The following is a 17,684-nucleotide window of genomic DNA, read 5'->3' on the forward strand; positions in this document are numbered from 1 at the left end:
CAATAAATCATTTCTCATATAAACCATGTTTAATATAAACCTTCTTTAATATCCCTACACACACACACACACACACACACACACCTGGCTTTAGGCCAATTCAACCAATTCCCCTGAATTGGGCCCCTCCCCTAAGGGGGCCCAAGCCCCAGTACGGTGTATGGGCAAGAGCCGGGGCGCTGTACCGGGCTGGCCTGGCTTCCCCAGGGGGCAATTTAAAGGGCCTGGGGCTCCCAGCAGGGGCTGGAGCCCAAGGCCCTTTAAATTGCCACCGGAGCCCCACTGCTGGAGCCCTGGGGTAGGGCTGCGGGGCTCTGGGGGCTATTTAAAAAGTCCGGGGCTCCCGTTGCTTCTACTGCCCCCGCCCTTTAAATAGCCACTGGAGCCCTGCCACTTCCCCAAGGCTCCTGCGGCTATTTACAGGGCCGGGGCGGTGGAAGCAGGGGAGCCCAGGGCTGCTGCTGCTACCCCGGTGGGGGAGGGAGGAGGAGGGGGCACTCACCATGCAAGGTGGGCTGCACCCCGTGCCTGCAGCCAGCTCCTGCTGCACCCCCTGCCCTGCCTGCACCAGCCCCGCACCCCCTGCCCTGCCTGCACCAGCCCCTGCCTGCAGCCAGCCCTGCACCCTCTGCCCGCAGCCAGCCCGTCTCCAGCCAGCCCCGCACCCCCTGCCCTGTCTCCAACCAGCCCGTCTCCAGCCAGCCCCTGCCACATCCCCTGCCCTTCCCGCACCAGCCCTGCACCCCCTGCCCTGTCTCCAACCAGCCCGTCTCCAGCCAGCCCCTGCCGCATCCCCTGCCCTTTCCGCACCAGCCCTGCACCCCCTGCCCTGTCTCCAGCCAACCCTTGCCGCACCCTCCTGCGGCCCTGCCTGAAGCCAGCCAGCCCACCCCACACACCCCTGTCTCCAGCCAGCCCCACTCCCCTTGCCCTGCCTGCAGCCAGATCCTACCTCCAATCAGCCCCTGCCCTGCCCTGCAGTTCCCAGAGCAGTAACCCTGCACACCTGCTTCAATGAGGGGGGAAGGGAGCAGCTGGGACCCACACATGTGCACACCCTAGTGTGACCAGACAGCAAGTGTGAAAAATCGGGATGGGGTGGGAGGTAATAGGATCCTATATAAGAAAAAGACCCAAAAATTTGGACTTTCCCTATAAAATCGGGACATTTGGTCACCCTAGCACACCCCAGGGAGTTTCAGGGACCCACACATGTGAAACAGAGCTCATTTCTAGTTCAGGCTCATCTTTTTAAAAAAGAACTTTAGGTAGAGTTAACATACATCCGTATTTTCCCGGACATGTCAGGCTAAATTTTAAAAATTCCTCCTGGGAAAATGAAAGGCTTTTTTTTTTTTTTAAGTCATCCCTGCCAGGGCCCCGCTGAAAATGTTCAAATTGGGCCCCGCACTTCCTAAAGCCGGCCCTGCACGCGCACACACACACACACACCCCAGGGTGGGAGGATAGTTGTTTCTGCTGATGAGTGCTAGTGACCCACCCAACCAAAAGCTTTTTCCAATGGGCAAAAGCCCACCTATGCTGCTCCGGCTCATGGCTCTGCTCCAGCCAGTTATGTTCTATTCAGCAGCAGCCAAGTGAGGGTTATTATAATCTCATTTGGAGGCATGGAAATGCCAAGATCCTAGCGGCTTCTACTTGGCCGCCAGCTTGCTTGGCTCAGCCAGGAGGTGTAGGACTAGAAAGCGCAAAGCAAGAACAGGAGAGGGAGAAGAGAGGGCAAGAGACCCTTGGAAGGCAGCACAAGACGCAACAGACAAGAGCACCAGGAAAGAGGCCCCATAGAAACAGAGCAGCCAACTGTTTACGTGCCTAATGGTCAAGCGTCTGCCTATATATTTCCCTCCCTCCCTGAGTCCCTCTGTCTCTGTGCAAATCTCCTCTGAGAAGATCTTTCTGTGACCATGAAAGCTAATCAAATTGTTTTCCAGCAAAGAGGCATTTGGGTGGGTGGGGTTGGTTTTTTTTGTTTTGGGTTTTTTTTTTATTTTAATTTTTGTAATTAACAAAATTGGGAGTTTTCACAAGATTTCAGTTTTTGTTAAAACATTTTTTTGAAGAAAATCAAAAGGGGTGAGTTTGTTTAGTTTTGGTCAGAAAAATCCAACATTCCCCATCTCTCTTCACCCCCTGAGGGGTGGGGCCATGTAAAGTCAGAGAATGTTCTTTGCTTCCCTGACCCGGGAATAACGTTTTTCAACTGAAAACGTTAGAAAAGACGCGGTTATTTTTGGAAGTTACTTGTGGAATATACTTTCCCCTCTCCACCAGCTCTACTGAATAAATGGTGTTTGGAATGATTTCTGGAGAGGTAAAGAATTAGTGTGCAGTACAAAGCACCCCCACCCACTTCATGCTTACCTACAGAACTGTGTTTCTATTACTGTTTCCCTCAACAACTTCTCCCATGCACTGATTCTCTCCTAACCTGCCCCTTATGGGTGGCATGTTTAAGAGGCCAGGGAAGGCTAAGCCTCCCCCAAAAAAGGCCGGCCATCCAGGGGGGAAAGGCTGCGGATGTGGTGCCGGTCACCCCTCCAGAGGCATCCTGGCCCACCGCTGCCTTTGGAGCACCAGATGGGAAGCTCCATAGAAGTGGAGCCGGGGGCCACCAAAGCCCGGACCATGGCGTCGCCTGCACTTCGCTCCGCCCCTTCCCCCGAGGCCTTGCCTCTGTCCACCTCTTCCCCTGAGGCCTCTCCCCACCCACCTGCGCTCTGCCCTGCCCCGCCCCTGCTCAGCCTTCCCCCCACCCAAGGCCCCACCACTCGCTCCTCTCTGCCTCCCTCACCTGCCCCGTGGCTTGATAAAGGCAGGGAAAAGTGATGGGGCAATGGCAGCCCCCCTGTCCCAGGAAGGAAGTGGAGAGGAGCAAGCAGCGGGAGGGGAGCCTCGAAGGAGGGGGCAGAGAAGGGGTGGAGCGAAGGGAAAAGGTGCAAACAGGAGACAGACTGAAAGGAGGCCTTTTGGTCTGGACTCAGATACCTCAAGGGCTGTGTTAATATCATGCCTGGTAAACAAGAAAAGTGGAACCAGAACATAACCAAAGTTGGTGCGTTGGAAACTAGGCCTAACGGGCAGACAAACTCATGAGGGGATGGGCTAGTCCACCCATCACTCTTTTGTGGGTCCTTTAAAGAAAGAGACTTTAGAGGAGAAAAATTGGCAAGTTTCACCATCATGGCTGCCACCCCCACCATCTTCCAGGACCCCAGACCTTCTTTGTCCTAATGTTGAGAGATTCCCTGACCAGACTGAGCCAGAGAGAGGGACCCAGACATCATCACCACCTCTACTGGCTTCATCTGAACCCTAAACACCACCTGGGCTGAAATGGGATCAGACTGTAACAGCAACACCAGCCCATCTCAACTAACTTCTCTTTTCTCCCAACAAGGACAAGTTATGGCAATCTCTGATACATCTGAGAGTCTGTCAAACAAGGTGGTGGGTTTTTTCTGCTCCCTTCTAAAAAACTCCCCCCAAGTAAAGGGAAGAGAAGTTGTTAAAATGAAAGCCTCATTTAATGCCTTACATTTCAAAGGCTTTCATTGTTTGTCCTTCTTTTCTTTATTGTTAGTAAAAGGTGAAAAGGACATGTCCTGGTGTGTTTGCCGTGGTGCTAAGCAGGAGGAGATCTCTGTGTTCCAAAGCCCAAACCTTGTTTAACACTGTCTAGTGCTGCACAGTGACTGGGTTATGTTACCACTTATTCTGTCTAAATGAATACAGCAACTCTAACATCTTTGATGTTTACAGCAGGCTTTTGAAATTCAGCAGGGTTTTGCCCTATGGGTTCTTGTGAGTCTATTGCATAGCATCCCACCTGCTTTTCCTTAGCTCCCACACTTACAGGGAGTTCTGCCTCCAACACAGGTGTTCAGAGCTCTCCTATTTTGAGTCAAGAGGTTCCAGCCTGACCCTATGGTTTTGCTTCCAAGGTGAGCCCCAGCTCTGTTGAACTGGTTGGCCCCAAGTTCCAGGGATGAAATCCTGGCCCCATTGAAATCAGCAAGAGCTTTGCCCTTAACTTTAGTGGGGACAAAATTTCATCCTAGTAATGTCGTGCTTGTGATAACTTGGATTGAGTGCATCTACGTGGATTTTCACAGCTCACCGTGCTCTGGTCTGTGGGCGTCCCATATAGATAGGCAATGAGGAATCCTTCAGTCATCATCATCAGTTCTGGCTTTCATTATTAACTCCTTCACAGCCAGCCTGAAGAGAGTTGCACTTCATCAATTTGGTCCACATGTGTTTGAGGGGAGAAGTGTTGCCTAATGGCTAGCGGAAGTGCCTGTGAGCCCAGACCCCGAGTTTTATTTCCCGCTCTGCCACTGACCTGCTGTGTGACTTTGAACAAGTCATTTCCCCTTCCCGTGCCTCAATTTCCCCATCTCTAAAATGGGATGAACACAAACGTATCCGTCTTCCAGGGAGGTAGAGACTGCAAAATGGTCAGACGACTTACCTGAGAAAACAGAACACAGCCTCAGTCTGCAAGGACAGCCCTTAAGGAAATAGCATTTCCAACAAGAAATGAAAGAGTGAATAAAAAACTACTGAGCCTGGAGTTCTAACTAGTTCTGTGCTCCTGGGCTGATCCCAGCCCTCCCAAGCAGAGAGTTTATAGCCTGTCCTGCACTGAGCTCAAGTTAACCCCTTGGGCACTAGAGACCAGGTAGTGGCCTGTCTGAGGCTGAATTTGTGTTTGTAGATTTCGGAGATGCTTAAAAGATTTAAAAAATGCAAAGGCTGCAGGAGACAGTGTCACAATAGATTTTATCTATTTCCATGGCAAGCCTCCCTGCAGTTATCTAAGCCCCTAATAATTATTAATGGATTATGTGAGGTAGGGAAATTTTAGCTCTGTTTTCAGAAGGGAAACTGAGGCCCGGGGGAGCTTAAATGACTTGTCCAAGGTCACCCAGGTAGCCAGTTCAACCCACCTAGCCTGGTTCTGTCCACTATGCTATGCTCCCTCCCATGCGGCCCTTTCATTCTGTGTATGTCCCATTTCCCCCTCCTTATGGGCTGTGATCCCATCTCCTGTAACATTAGCAATGCAGTCACGCAGGCACTGCCAGCTCATGGAAAACAATAAGAACACTACTGCACAGAGATGCTGTGAGTCAGCAGCGACTGAGAGCTGAGAAGCAGCAAGAGGGAAACTGAACGATTCAGGAACTGGAGGGAACCTGAGGTTTGAGGGAAAGTGAAGGGACACGACTGCTATTCGGAGACCGAATGAAGGGAAAAATACCTGTGAAGTCTGGACTCTCTTCACCCCTCGGTCAGAGGCCTTTAGCTTTCTAGCCTTTCAGTTGCTTTAAATAATGGGATTGTTGTGGAATTAAGGGGTGATTAGCCCATGTGAGCGATAGGTTTAATTAAGTGAGCTGTACAGCAGCCAAATTCCACAGAGCCCTGGGTTCCCTCATTCCTGGGCTGGAGGATGATGGTAAGTGGAAAGCAGCTTTGCATCATCAGGTGGTTGCACTTCAGTCTCTGCAGTTTAACCCCTGAATTGCTTGTTCTGCAGGTAGTCAGGATGCAAGCCTGTTCGCTACGGCATTGCACACCTGATATGGGCCCCACTCCTAGTGGGTCCTGGTCATTGCAGGATGGGGCCTTAGGAGAGTAACATAGGGATTTCTCTGCTCCCTCTGAAGCAGCAAATATTGCCGTGCAGAATTTATGTTCCCCGCATAATTTTATTTTTTCCCGTGCAGAATTTGTGATCTCCCACTGTCAGTCCCATTCATGGCGGGGCTCTGGCTGTCAGCCCCACGCATGGCAGCCTGAGCCCAGGGGCTGAGAGCGGGAGCCCCGCCATGCACGGGGCTGACAGTCCAAGCCCAGTTGTGCAGCAGAATTTTAAAATATTCTGTGCAAAAAAAATAATTTTGGGGGCAAAGAATTCCCCCAGGAGTAAATTTGCTATTTCTTCCTGCTGGAGCGGTGGTGCCAAAGATTACAGAGTGGCTTTTAGCATCCGAAGTTAGCTGCATGCGTGCTGTTGTTCATGTAAGCTCAAGGACATGCAGGGTGCTTTATAGGAGTACTTTTTTCCTAAGTGATGATAAGAATCCTGTCCGGAAGAGAATATTGTCCTAGGCCCTAATCCTACAGGCAGGCAGAAAGTTGCACACACGCGTAGTCCTATGAAGTCAATGCCAGAGAGTTAAAAACGTGCTTGCAAAGTCAGAGGACTAACAGACCGAGATGGAATGCGGGTGAAGTCTGAGATAAGAGATCATGGAGTTAGATATTCACGTTTCGCCACAAGTCCTGTTGGTTCTAGTTTTAAGACAGAAAAGTTTGGTTTTCCAACAAGTGTTACAGCAAAGACATGGGTGTTGTGAGCAGAGGCTGAGGTGATTAGCAAGGGAATGATAGTTGAAAAGAGGGAGAAGATTTTTAGCAAGGCCTTGAACAAAAGCAAAGATTTCTGGTATTTTGATTGATGAGGGAACTCCGTGCATAGGTAGCAGCATGGAAAGTGAGACATGAGTCTTTATTAACCAGTAGAACTGGTCGTTCGATTTGTTTAATCAAAACTGAAATTCTGTATTTTGATATAAAAATGGAAACTAAACACTTGTTTGTTGGTTAAAAATGATGTTGTTTCTAAGGGGGGGAAAAGTTTACAAAAACTGTTGGGTTTCTGGTTTTCCGTTGATACCAGAAAATTTGGGGGGAGGGGAGTTCTGAAGTTTCCTGAAAAGTGAAAACCTGATCTATTAAACTGATTGTAAAAACGAGTAGTGGCTTGGTCACCACCTCCCAAAGTATTGCTTCGTCCCATGCTTTAATCTATGCACAGTAGTATAAAATGCTAGCATCATTTGGTGTGATATCAAAACTGATAATAGTGCAGACTTCACAGCAGTGGATTTCATGGAGTTTCTCGCACATCTTCCCCTTTTTAGGGTAATGGTTTTGTTTGTTTAAAATGTTTGTTGTTGTAGATTGATTTGTTTCAGGGTGTTTTTGTTGTTGAATAGGTTTATTGAATAGAAGGGGTAGGGATCAGTGTTGCAGGTGTCATACAATGGTGGAAAAACTGTTTCAAAGAGGAAGATTTTGCAGAGTTTCCTAGAGACGGTCAGACCCCGAATTCACCTGATCTCCTCTGGAAGTTTATTCTACAGCTTGTTCCCTGGGGCTAATCCCCATCCTCTTAACTCTAACCCTTATGGGGTATGTCAGGCTATAATTAAGGCTTCGAATCTTTCACGGAGGTCACAGATTCCGTAACTTTCCAGGACTTCCGTGATTTCTGCAGCAGCTGGTGTGGCTGACCCCAGGACTGCCCGAGCAGCCGGGGCGGCCCTGGGGCCAGCTGCACCCTCCGCTGCTCCAGCGGCTGCAGGCAACTGGTCCCGAGCACTGCCCCAGAGCAGCAGTCCGAGAGCAGCAGTGGTGCCCCAGGCCACCCCTGCCCGGAGGAGCAGCGGCAGGGCCAGTGATTTCCCTACACCCCCCATACACCCCCCCTGAATTTTCCCAACACCCCCCCCCCAGTTTTGTGAGCTAGTTACATACCAATTTAGTGACTGTTCGGAAATCTGAATTTAAACTGAAACATTAATACACACTTTAAAAGCTTATACAGTGTATGATAAAATATGTGTATCTGAAAAAGTATCATAGATTTGAAAAGTATGAACATAGACTAGCTTCCTAGCTTTCTTATACAGCTGTTTTTTATGATGTCAGTGCATTCATTTCGGTGATGTTGGCCAACCTAATAATTTCAAATGATGATTTGTAAGCAAAGTGTAAATGAGCTCTCCCTGACAGCTAGTGATGAGCTGGGGGCTAAGGCTTCAGGGCCAGATTATATTTACATTCACACCTAATCTACCTAGGTATCCAGCAAACAGAGCTGTGTTGTCCAAGTGATAGATTTTGGCTGGGGTTTTGTATGAGTAAAGGGCAGTAGAACTGTACTTAGTCTGTGATGATTTGAAGGCATCAAGAGAGAGGGTGGGGACCTGTCCCTCTCCACTGTTTAAAGACAGAGCTGATAAGGCTCCATAGATAGTCTTTTGTTCTGTTAAGTGACCACTGCAGCTGAAATCACTGACAATCAGGTCTAAGTGCTTAGCCCTGTTGTGGGGACAGTGTTCCTGTGGGTACAGTGTTTTTGTGTAAGAGACAGCCCAGACTGCGAGGTTCCTGCACTGAGAGCTCAGCTGAAATCACTGCGAGCTGGTGGAACCTCAAGAGACCAACTTGCAGAGGTCACAGTGGTAGGTGACAGCAGAAGGTGACTGTGCAGGGCCATTGGCAACAGAGCGGTGGAGTGAACGGTGGCACAACGAACAGCTGTGGCCAGAGCGAACTGTGCCTTTTTGTCCCCCACCTGGAAGGTGTACTCACGTGAAAGCACCTCTGAACTCTGAGTCTCCACTGACCAAGGACAACACCGGTGAGTGGAGTGCAGTGGAGGGAAAAGTGAGGGGCATGTTAAATAAACATTTGTTTGTTGGACTATATTTTAGTCACTTTGCTCCAGAATGCTAGATTTGTGACTGGGAATGGAAACTTATATAAATATGTTTCCCAGTAGGCCAAGATTTTTAAAATGCAGTATTTGCCAAGGTTATCATCTCACATTGTTGCTATCTTGGGAGGTCATTATGTTGGGGAGTTTCTGTACTAAACATTTTTATTATAATTAAATTTTACATAAGAATGGTCATACTGGGTCAGACCCATGGTCCATATAGCCCAGTACCCTGTCTTACAACAGTGGTCAAGGCCAGGTGCTTCAGAGGGAATGAATAGAACAGGGAATCATCAAGTGATCCATCCCCTGTTGCCCATTCTCAGCTTCTGGCAAACAGGCTAGGGACACTCAGAGCATGGCGTTGCATCCCTCTCATCCTGGCTAATAGCCACAGATGGACCTGTTCTCCAGGAATTTATCTAGTTCTTTTTAAAATCCTGTTATAGTTTTGGTCTTCACAGCATCCCCTGGCAAAGAGTTCCCTGGGTTGACTTTATATTGTGTGAAGAAATACTTCCTTTTGTTTTTTTTAAATCTGCTGCCTATTAATTTCATTGGGTGACTGCTAGTTCTTGTGTTATGTGAAGGATTAAATAAAATTTCCTTATTCACTTTCTTCGCACCAGTCAAGATTTTGTAAACCTCTATCATATCCCCATTAGTCATCTCTTTTCTAAGCTGAAAATTCCCAGTCACTTTAATCTCTCCTCCTGTTTCATACCCCTCATCATTTTAGTTGCCCATCTCTGTACCTTTTCCAATTCCAATATATATATCTTTAGGATGGGTGACCAGATCTACACACACTATTCAAGGTGTGCACGTACCATGGATTTATATAGAGGCAATATGATATTTTCTGTCTTATTATCTATCCCTTTCTTAATGATTCCCAACATTGTTTGCTTTTATGACTGTTGCTGCACATGGAGTGGATGTTTTCAGAGAACTATCCACAATGACTCCAAGATCTCTTCCTTGAGTGTTAACAGCTAATTCAGATGCCATCATTTTGTATGTATAGTTGAGATTGCTTTCCAATGTGCATTACTTTGCATTTATCAACATTGAATTTAATTTGCCATTTTGTTGCCCAGTCACCCAGTTTTGTGAGATCCCTTTGTAGCTCTTCGCAGTCTGCCTGGGACTTAACTATCTTGAATAGTTTTGTATCATCTGCAAATTTTGCCACCTCACTGTTTACCCATTTTTCCAGATCATTTATGAATATGTTGAACAGCACTGGTCCCAGTACCGACTCCTCAGGGATACCACTATTTATCTCTCTCCATTCTGAAAACTGATAATTTATTCCTACCCTTTGTTTCCCATCTTTTAACCAGTTACTGATCCATGAGAGGACTTTCCTCTTACCCCATGATGGCTTACTTTTCAAAAGTCAAATTAAATATTTTTTTTAAATGTATATTTTTTTAGAAATCTAGACCTGTTATGTGTTTTGGTGTAACTTGCATTATTCTTATGTTAAATTTGCATAATCCTAACAAAACATTTACTTTATTCATATCTCTTTTATATATCTCATTGGTCCTGACACCCTCCCTGTAAATTCGAACCCCCCCCCCCAATTTCAATTCCTGGGGAAACCACTGGGCAGGGCCACGGGCCGCACCTCCTCCCAGGAGCAGCAGCATCCGGTGGAGCACCACCCCACCCCCATCAGCAGATAAGATTTAGTTAGGCGTATTTTTAATAAAAGTCAGACAGGTCACTGGCCCTGACTTTTTTTGGTTATTGACCATGACCTGTCTGTGACTTCTACTAAAAATACCCATGACTAAATCGTAGCCTTAGCGCTAATGCAGAGGAATCACACAAAGCGTTGCTTTCTTCTATCTCTGAACAAGGAGCTTTGTTAGAATAAGGAGCACAGAGGAGAGACAAGGTGGGTGAGGTACCTTTTATTGAACCAACTTCTGTAATCCATAAGGGTTACAGTTAAGAGGATGGGGATTAGCTAAGCTCCAACAAGAAGTGCTCACTCATGAAATCTGTAGCCCCTTTTTGTCCCATGACTACGGGGGTGTTAACTGGCCACCTCTCCTAGAATGATCCCTTAGAATATGTGCTGCTGCTAAACTACCTGTTTGACCTTGTATGTGGCTGTGACACTGAGTGCCTTTCCCAGACCTGAGGAAGAGCTCTGTGTAGCTCAAAAGTTTGTGTCTCTCCCCAACGGAAGTTGGTCCAATAAAAGATATCACCTCCCCCACCTTGTCTCTCTAATATCCTGGGACCAACATGGCTACAACACTGCACACAATGAAGGATGCAGTGTTAGCACAAGGTTATCATAGAATATCAGGGTTGGAAGGGACCTCAGTCCAACCCCCTGCTCAAAGCAGGACCAATTCCCAACTAAATCATCCCAGCCAGGGCTTTGTCAAGCCTGACCTTAAAAACCTCTAAGGAAGGAGATTCCACCACCGCTCTAGGGAACCCATTCCAGTGCCTCACCACTCTCTGAGTGAAAAAGTTTTTCCTAATATCCAACCTAAACCTCCCCCTCTGCAACTTGAGACCATTGCTCCTTGTTCTGTCATCTTCTACCACTGAGAACAGTCTAGATCCATCCTCTTTGGAACCCCCCTTTCAGGTAGTTGAAAGCAGCTATCAAATCCCCCCTCATTCTTCTCTTCTGCAGACTAAACAATTATCCTCAGGCCTGCACAAGATGTGGCCCGCGTGGGCTCACTGTGCGGCCCGTGGGCAAGCGGCGGGGTGGGGCTGCTGGGTTTGCCCCCTGATCGGGGAGAGGGGGGCACCCCACAGACCACCCTCACGGCCAGAACCACACGTGTCTCCGTCTCCCACTCCCCCCGCACAGCGGGTGCATCACTTCCGGGGCCCGCTGAGGCGGGAAGCGCTGGGCACAAGGCAGAGCCGGTAAGTGCCGAGCGAGGGGAGGGGCGCCCGGCCTGGGCTCGAGCCGCGGGGCGGGGGGAGGAAACTGGGCCGAGACTCTCCCCCTGAATCCCCCCTTCGGTTGGGGACGGGGCGGCTACTGCGCTGGTTGGTCCCAGGGCGGCCTCCGTAGTGATGGGGGAGGGGGGGCTGGGGATTGAACTGTGTGTGTGTGTGTGTGTGTTTGCACCTGCCCTGCCCCGACTGCTGCCCACTTCCCTGGTCCAGGGACCTTCCCCCTCCCCGGCCCCTGTCACACTGTCTCCCCCCTCCCTCCCCCGGGCTCCCTGCGCCCCTGTGTTTGTGTGTTGGACAGTCACATCCAGTCCCTTCACACTGCCCCCCTTTGCCCTCCCCTTAATTCATAGCCCCAGAAACTCCCTTCAAACTGTCCCCCTTTTCCCCTCCCCTTATTTCATGGGGGGATGACGAGCTGAGCGGGCGGGCAGTGGCGGCGAGGCTTTATACTGTGGGGGTGTTTCCGCGGGGCGGGGCCGCCCGGGGGAGGGGGATGGGTTGCGGGGGGGGCTGGGCAGCACTGGGGAGGGGGATGTGTTTCGGGGGCGGCTGGGCGGCACTGGAGGGGGTGTTTCAGGGCTGGGCGGCGCTGGGGCGGGGATGTGTTTCGGGGCTGGGCGGCGCTGGGGCGGGGATGAGTTTCGGGGCTGGGCGGCGCTGGGAGGTGGTGTTTCGGGGCTGGGCAGCACTGGGGATGTTTCGGGGGCTGGGCGGCACTGGGGCGGGGATGTGTTTCGGGGGCTGGGTGGCACTGGGAGGTGGTGTTTGGGGCTGGGCAGCACTGGGGGTGGTATTTCAGGGGTGGCGGCGCTGGGGCAGGGAAGGTGTTTCTGGGGCTGGGTGGCACTGGGAGGTGGTGTTTCGGGGTTGGGCGGCGCTGGGGCAGGGAAGGTGTTTGGGGGCTGGGCGGCGCTGGGGCGGGGATGTTTCGGGGCTGGGCGGCACTGGGGCGGGGATGTGTTTCGGGGCTGGGTGGCACTGGGAGGTGGTGTTTCGGGGCTGGGCAGCACTGGGGGTGGTATTTCAGGGGTGGGCGGCGCTGGGGCAGGGAAGGTGTTTCGGGGCTGGGTGGCACTGGGAGGTGGTGTTTGGGGTTGGGCGGTGCTGGGGCAGGGAAGGTGTTTCGGGGGGGCTGGGCGGCACTGGGGCGGGGTGTTTGGGCTGGGCGGCGCTGGGGCGGGGATGTGTTTTGGGGCTGGGCGGCGCTGGGGCGGGGATGTGTTTGGGGCTGGGCGCGCTGGGGCGGGGTGTTTGGGGCTGGGGCGGGGATGTGTTTTGGGGCTGGGCGGCGCTGGGGCGGGGGATGTGTTTTGGGGGGGGTGGGCGGCGCTGGGGCAGGGAAGGTGTTTCGGGGCTGGGCGGCGCTGGGCGGGGATGTGTTTGGGGTTGGGCGGCGCTGGCAGGGAAGGTGTTTCGGGGGCTGGGTGGTGCTGGGGCGGGGGGTGTTTCGGGGGGGTTGGGCGGTGCTGGCGGGGGGGTGTTTTGGCGGGGCTGGGGGGTTCAGCCCCCAGCTGTTTTCTTTGGAGTAATATGGCCCTCACCGCTTTACGAGTTGTGCAGCCCTGATATAGAGCTTCTGCCTAGAATCTTGCCACATCCTCCCTGGCTTCCTGATACAGCTTCAGTACATATCCTTGTAGTCTAGTGCATGCAGAATTCTTGCTTTCAATTGCAGTATTGTCACTAGGGCTTGTAATCATTGCTGTCTCTCCCTCGGTGTTGAAGGCATGCAGCTTGTAACAGAGGGGCTCCCATTATTTCCATGAGCAAGCACTTTGAAACAAGGCAAAAAAACAATTATTTCCCCTTAATCTTAAAAAAAAAAAAAAAAAAAAAAAAAATCAGCCCAGGAATCTTCATTTGCTCTTAGTGTATGGCCAACATAACCACTTCATCAGCCTCAAACATGAGAGCAGCAAATCCATATCCTCCAGTTAGGTTTCGAATGGGCCTTTTCTAGTAGGCAGCAGTGTTTGCTGCAGAAGGCCTGGCATCTCTCTCTTTGCTTTAATGAGACACTGGCTCGCTCAGCGTGCCATGCAGCAGCTGTGAGTGATGGGATATAAAAGTGACAAGGTGTCAGTAGGATTTGTCACATTAGAGGACCACAATCCCAGTTCAAATGAACCTTCTGGTGGCTAAAAAGCTAATATGAGGGCTCAGACTTGTGCAATTGGCATAATAAAAATGCTACTCACAAAGCAGTGGAAAATAAAAGCCATAGATCCAGCCAGGGGGCCACCCTGTCTGGAAACAGAACCCTTTACTCTAAATCATTCATATTAAGGCAGTACCTAGGAATTGTTGCCGGCCCAAAAAAGGCCTGAGGCAGCAAACAGTGGTTCGTTGCCCGGTGTGCGTCGCACTAATTATCACACCAGGGTGGAGAATGCAGAAAAAGTTTATTTGAGCTCAAGTAAGGTGCCAGGGAGGTATTTACAACCTCAAATCCTGCACACAGAGATACAAGCTGTGTGTCCCTTCTTATACATGATTTCAACAAGGCATTCTCATTACCCCCCATTGCCCACTCACCCCCCTTCTCCCTTCTAGTCCCCTCCCATATAATAGGCACTTTGTATAGTTAACAATTACATCAAACAGATTAAATCATCCTTGACAGCAAACAATTTATCTCATAACTTTTCAAGGCTGTTACCTTGGTTTACTTCTGAATTTATTACCTTGTCCCTCCTCCCCTCTTTCTAAACTAAACAGGAGATAGTAAAAGGGGCCCTATCTTCTGGTGTCTTACACTGATAAGGAGCAGTTACACATTCCATTCTAAATGCTGACTTAGGAATTCAACTAGAGTTTAACATAAAGGGACTCTTAGACCAGCATAAAATAACTTTGGTCCATTCAGGCCTGGTACTGAAAAGCTTCATTAACACTGTGTTTTTCTACCCTCCTGAGTTATCTAGGGATATGCCTAATGGCACCAACAATCCCCCCCTTTGAGAATACTCAACAAACATTTGGCTGAGTTTTCTCATACTTTGAAGACAAAAACAACAATTAAACTCTAGGGAGCTGGGGTATTCAGTTCCACATTCATCCTCCCTATGGACCCGGTAGGATTCGGTATGTGGAAGCCCACACCCACCCTAACCGGTCCACATGCCTGGAAGGAGTATTGTGAATGTCCATACTTCCATCCAGAAAGTGTCCAAGTATGTCATCCCCCTGACCACAGATCAGATGGTTCCTGATAGTCTGTAAGGGCAGTGGGCCAAGTCTGGTGCTCAAGATCCATCTAAATATACCAGATCCCACTGCAATACCTTCCCAGTCTCAGTGATTCTCAATACCATCTCTGTCAGCAACTTCTGGGTCATAGAACTAAGGGTGGAAATGACATGTAACCCACCAACTCCAGCTTGTATTCGGGATAGCTGAGCTTTAAAAATAAGGCTAGTGGCCTTTTTCTAGGTGGCCCAATTTCTTATCATGTTCCCAGCTTTTAAGAATATTTCAAATGGTTGCTATATTATTGGCCTGAGTCCACAGAGATCTGGTCAATTCCCTCTTCTTGCAGAGGAAACAATCTAGGCTCTCTGTTGTACTAATCTAATGGCAGCCCCTTGTGAGCAATACATGCTGGAGGATTTATCCAAAACACAGGGCGCAGCCTGTAGAATAAACCCCAAAATCTAATCAATACCACAGTCTCAAACAGGGGTCCCACAAATTTCTTCCTGCCAGTGTATAATTCTTGGTTTCTACACCAGGGTCAGTCCTTAATGTCCTTTTTGGTCAGGAAATCCTGGATTCTGACACTGCACAACGCTGTTGGTGGTCACCAGGACTTAATAAGGGTCTTTCCAGCATAGAGCCAAAGCAGTCTTTCGCTGGTGGAGCTTTACATCAATCCAGTTTCCTGGTTCCAAGAAGTGGCAGGGCTCCTAGGGTCTTTATGTAGTTTGTCTTTACCTGTGAAAAAAAGAAACCTAACACATTTCATGAGTGCCTGTCAACGATTTGCAGACTCTACAGCTGTGTGGGCACATTTAATTAAGCCCCCCTTGTCTTGGTTGTTAGCTAAGTCTTAGCTGAGAGCAGTGTCCTGAAATGGGGCTAATGCCCTATCTTTAAACTCAGCATGTTAGCTATTTTTCCCCAGTTAACTCGTTCTTCTTCCTTTGTCCTGTCTGGCTTCTTTTAACCTACAAAGGAAACTTAGCCTTCACTTATACATCTTTTTCTAACAATGAACACATATACATTGCCTTTATACAGTACATTAGTCTTATTATTTAAAGTTTGTCACATCTATCCTTTTACTAAAATAACTTTTTCCAGAGCTTTGGGACAACAAGTTAGGACAAGCACACCCACTTTAACGAGTTTATTTCATAGAGCCTCTAGTCCAATAGTTTCCCACCATCCCCAGCCCTCTGGCTAGAAATCTGAAATAGCCAGAAGGATCCAAATACAATATGGGGAGTGGGTTAACTTTCCATATCCTTGCTTCCAAAACTATTAGTATGCAAGTTTTACTAACAATTTTCAATTAAAAGATTTGGCCAATAAAGTTTCTCTTTCTCTTACTTAAGGAGATGTATTAGACTTTAGTATATCACATTTTTCCCAATTTATCCAAGCACTTTGTATTCCAAGTTGAACAAAACAAGTATCTGTATTCCAATCCAGACTATCCATAAACAAAATAATTTTGGCCACAAGACAGAACATAAAACACAAAACATAATTTTTACTGTGCCATCAAAGGCATGGTATGTTGAATGCTGTTCAGCTAGCATCAGTTTTCTCTGATTATCTGAAAGACAAAAACAGAAGTCTACCCTTTCTGGGCAATCAATCATCACTGAAAATATACAAGTACCTTAGTTGATCTCAGGCAAAACAGGGGAATTACCCCATATTTTCATATATATATTTTTCATAGGCAGCTTAGGTCTCAGTGACTTCTACTTTATCAGTTAGATAACTTGCATCAATACAGATGCTTCCTGACTTGCTCTTTACTTTTAACTCCTGCTTTTAAACACTGAAAGAAAACATCACCACTTATAGTGCCTTTAGAACCTAATAAGATTTCAATTACATAGCACTATATACATTTTTTAGATAATTCAACTAAATGGGTCATAACCAAATGATTGCAATCTAATAATTTCTTTGCCTGAATTTATTTACAAACATTTCAAAGACACCAAGAATTTTTCTCTTTAGCATTTTTACAAAGTTCAACTGCTGTTCCCTCCAGCAACTATGGAGTTAACTTTTCACACTGCCTTAAAATCACTCACTTGTTTTCTCCAACAACCACTTTTCTCAACTTAAATCACTATTACAAGTATCCTCCTGGGTATTTGAAATCCCCATGTTTATACCTATGTACTCCTTTCTTCTACTAGACCCTCAAAAGTTTCCAACCCGTTTTCCAATCTCTCCGTCTGTTGCTTGCCTGCCTGGGCCCGATCCTTCTTTTCTAGCTGAACCATTCTTTCCCTAGACACCAATTTGCTCCACTGCCAGTTTTAACTAAGGGGGGGTTGGTTTCTCAATTAGCCCCCACCCTTCTGGTCCTTTTCCATAAAACATTTGAACTCACAAGACTACCCGAGTCCTCCCTTGTGAGGCTTGCCACCTGGGCAAAACACATGGCCCACTGGTGTTTAATCATTTAATTTCCCTTTATAGCAAACACACTGCTATTACGGTGTATGCTGAGCACAAATAGTTAAATTTTGGCAAGTCCCTGAAGGACTGGTACTTGCTTAGCCAGGGCTTCCTTTTCTAACTGGAAATCCTGTCTCAAAGCCTGCAACTTGCCCTGAGCGCAGGTTTGAGTTGCTGTCTGGGTCATGATCTATGCTCTTAATTGCTCAATTCTAGTTATCAAGTACATATTTGTTCTTTTTCTCCAACTACTCTATTGCCCAGTCCTGCTGCAACTGGGGGTAGAACCCCTTTCCAGTTCTCAGACTTACTGCAGCTGAGAGTAGGCTCATCTTTAATCATGCAATCCTCAACATATAACACCAATAGTACCAAACAAAAGAAACTCAACATAACAAAGGTAAAACAGATAAATGGTGTAAATTCTATAGGGCTCCCCCATTCTCAATTACTCACCAAACTGTGACAAATCTGTTACCAATTTATCTATTGCAGGACGTTGGGGGAGGACAAAACACACCATATAACCAAACCCCAAAGCTTCCCCAAGCCTTAA

At 48.3% G+C, this 17,684-nt stretch overlaps 1 protein-coding gene across 2 annotated transcripts in view; it reads left to right on the forward strand.

Annotated features, from left to right (window-relative positions):
• LOC120408170 (myogenesis-regulating glycosidase-like) overlaps window positions 1–17,684 on the forward strand; it is a 43,551-nt gene that overhangs the window by 14,005 nt on the left and 11,862 nt on the right. The window contains exon 1 of one of the 2 annotated variants that reach the window (XM_039544792.1): window positions 5,274–5,314. The exons of the other annotated variant lie outside the window; for it this stretch is intronic. The gene's annotated coding sequence lies outside the window, so the exon portion shown is untranslated. Of the gene's footprint in view, window positions 1–5,273; window positions 5,315–17,684 lie in introns of those variants that run through there. 2 annotated transcript variants of the gene reach the window in all.

This window comes from Mauremys reevesii, linkage group 6, assembly GCF_016161935.1.
Source record: "Mauremys reevesii isolate NIE-2019 linkage group 6, ASM1616193v1, whole genome shotgun sequence".
In the NCBI taxonomy this organism is placed as follows: Eukaryota; Metazoa; Chordata; order Testudines; family Geoemydidae; genus Mauremys; species Mauremys reevesii.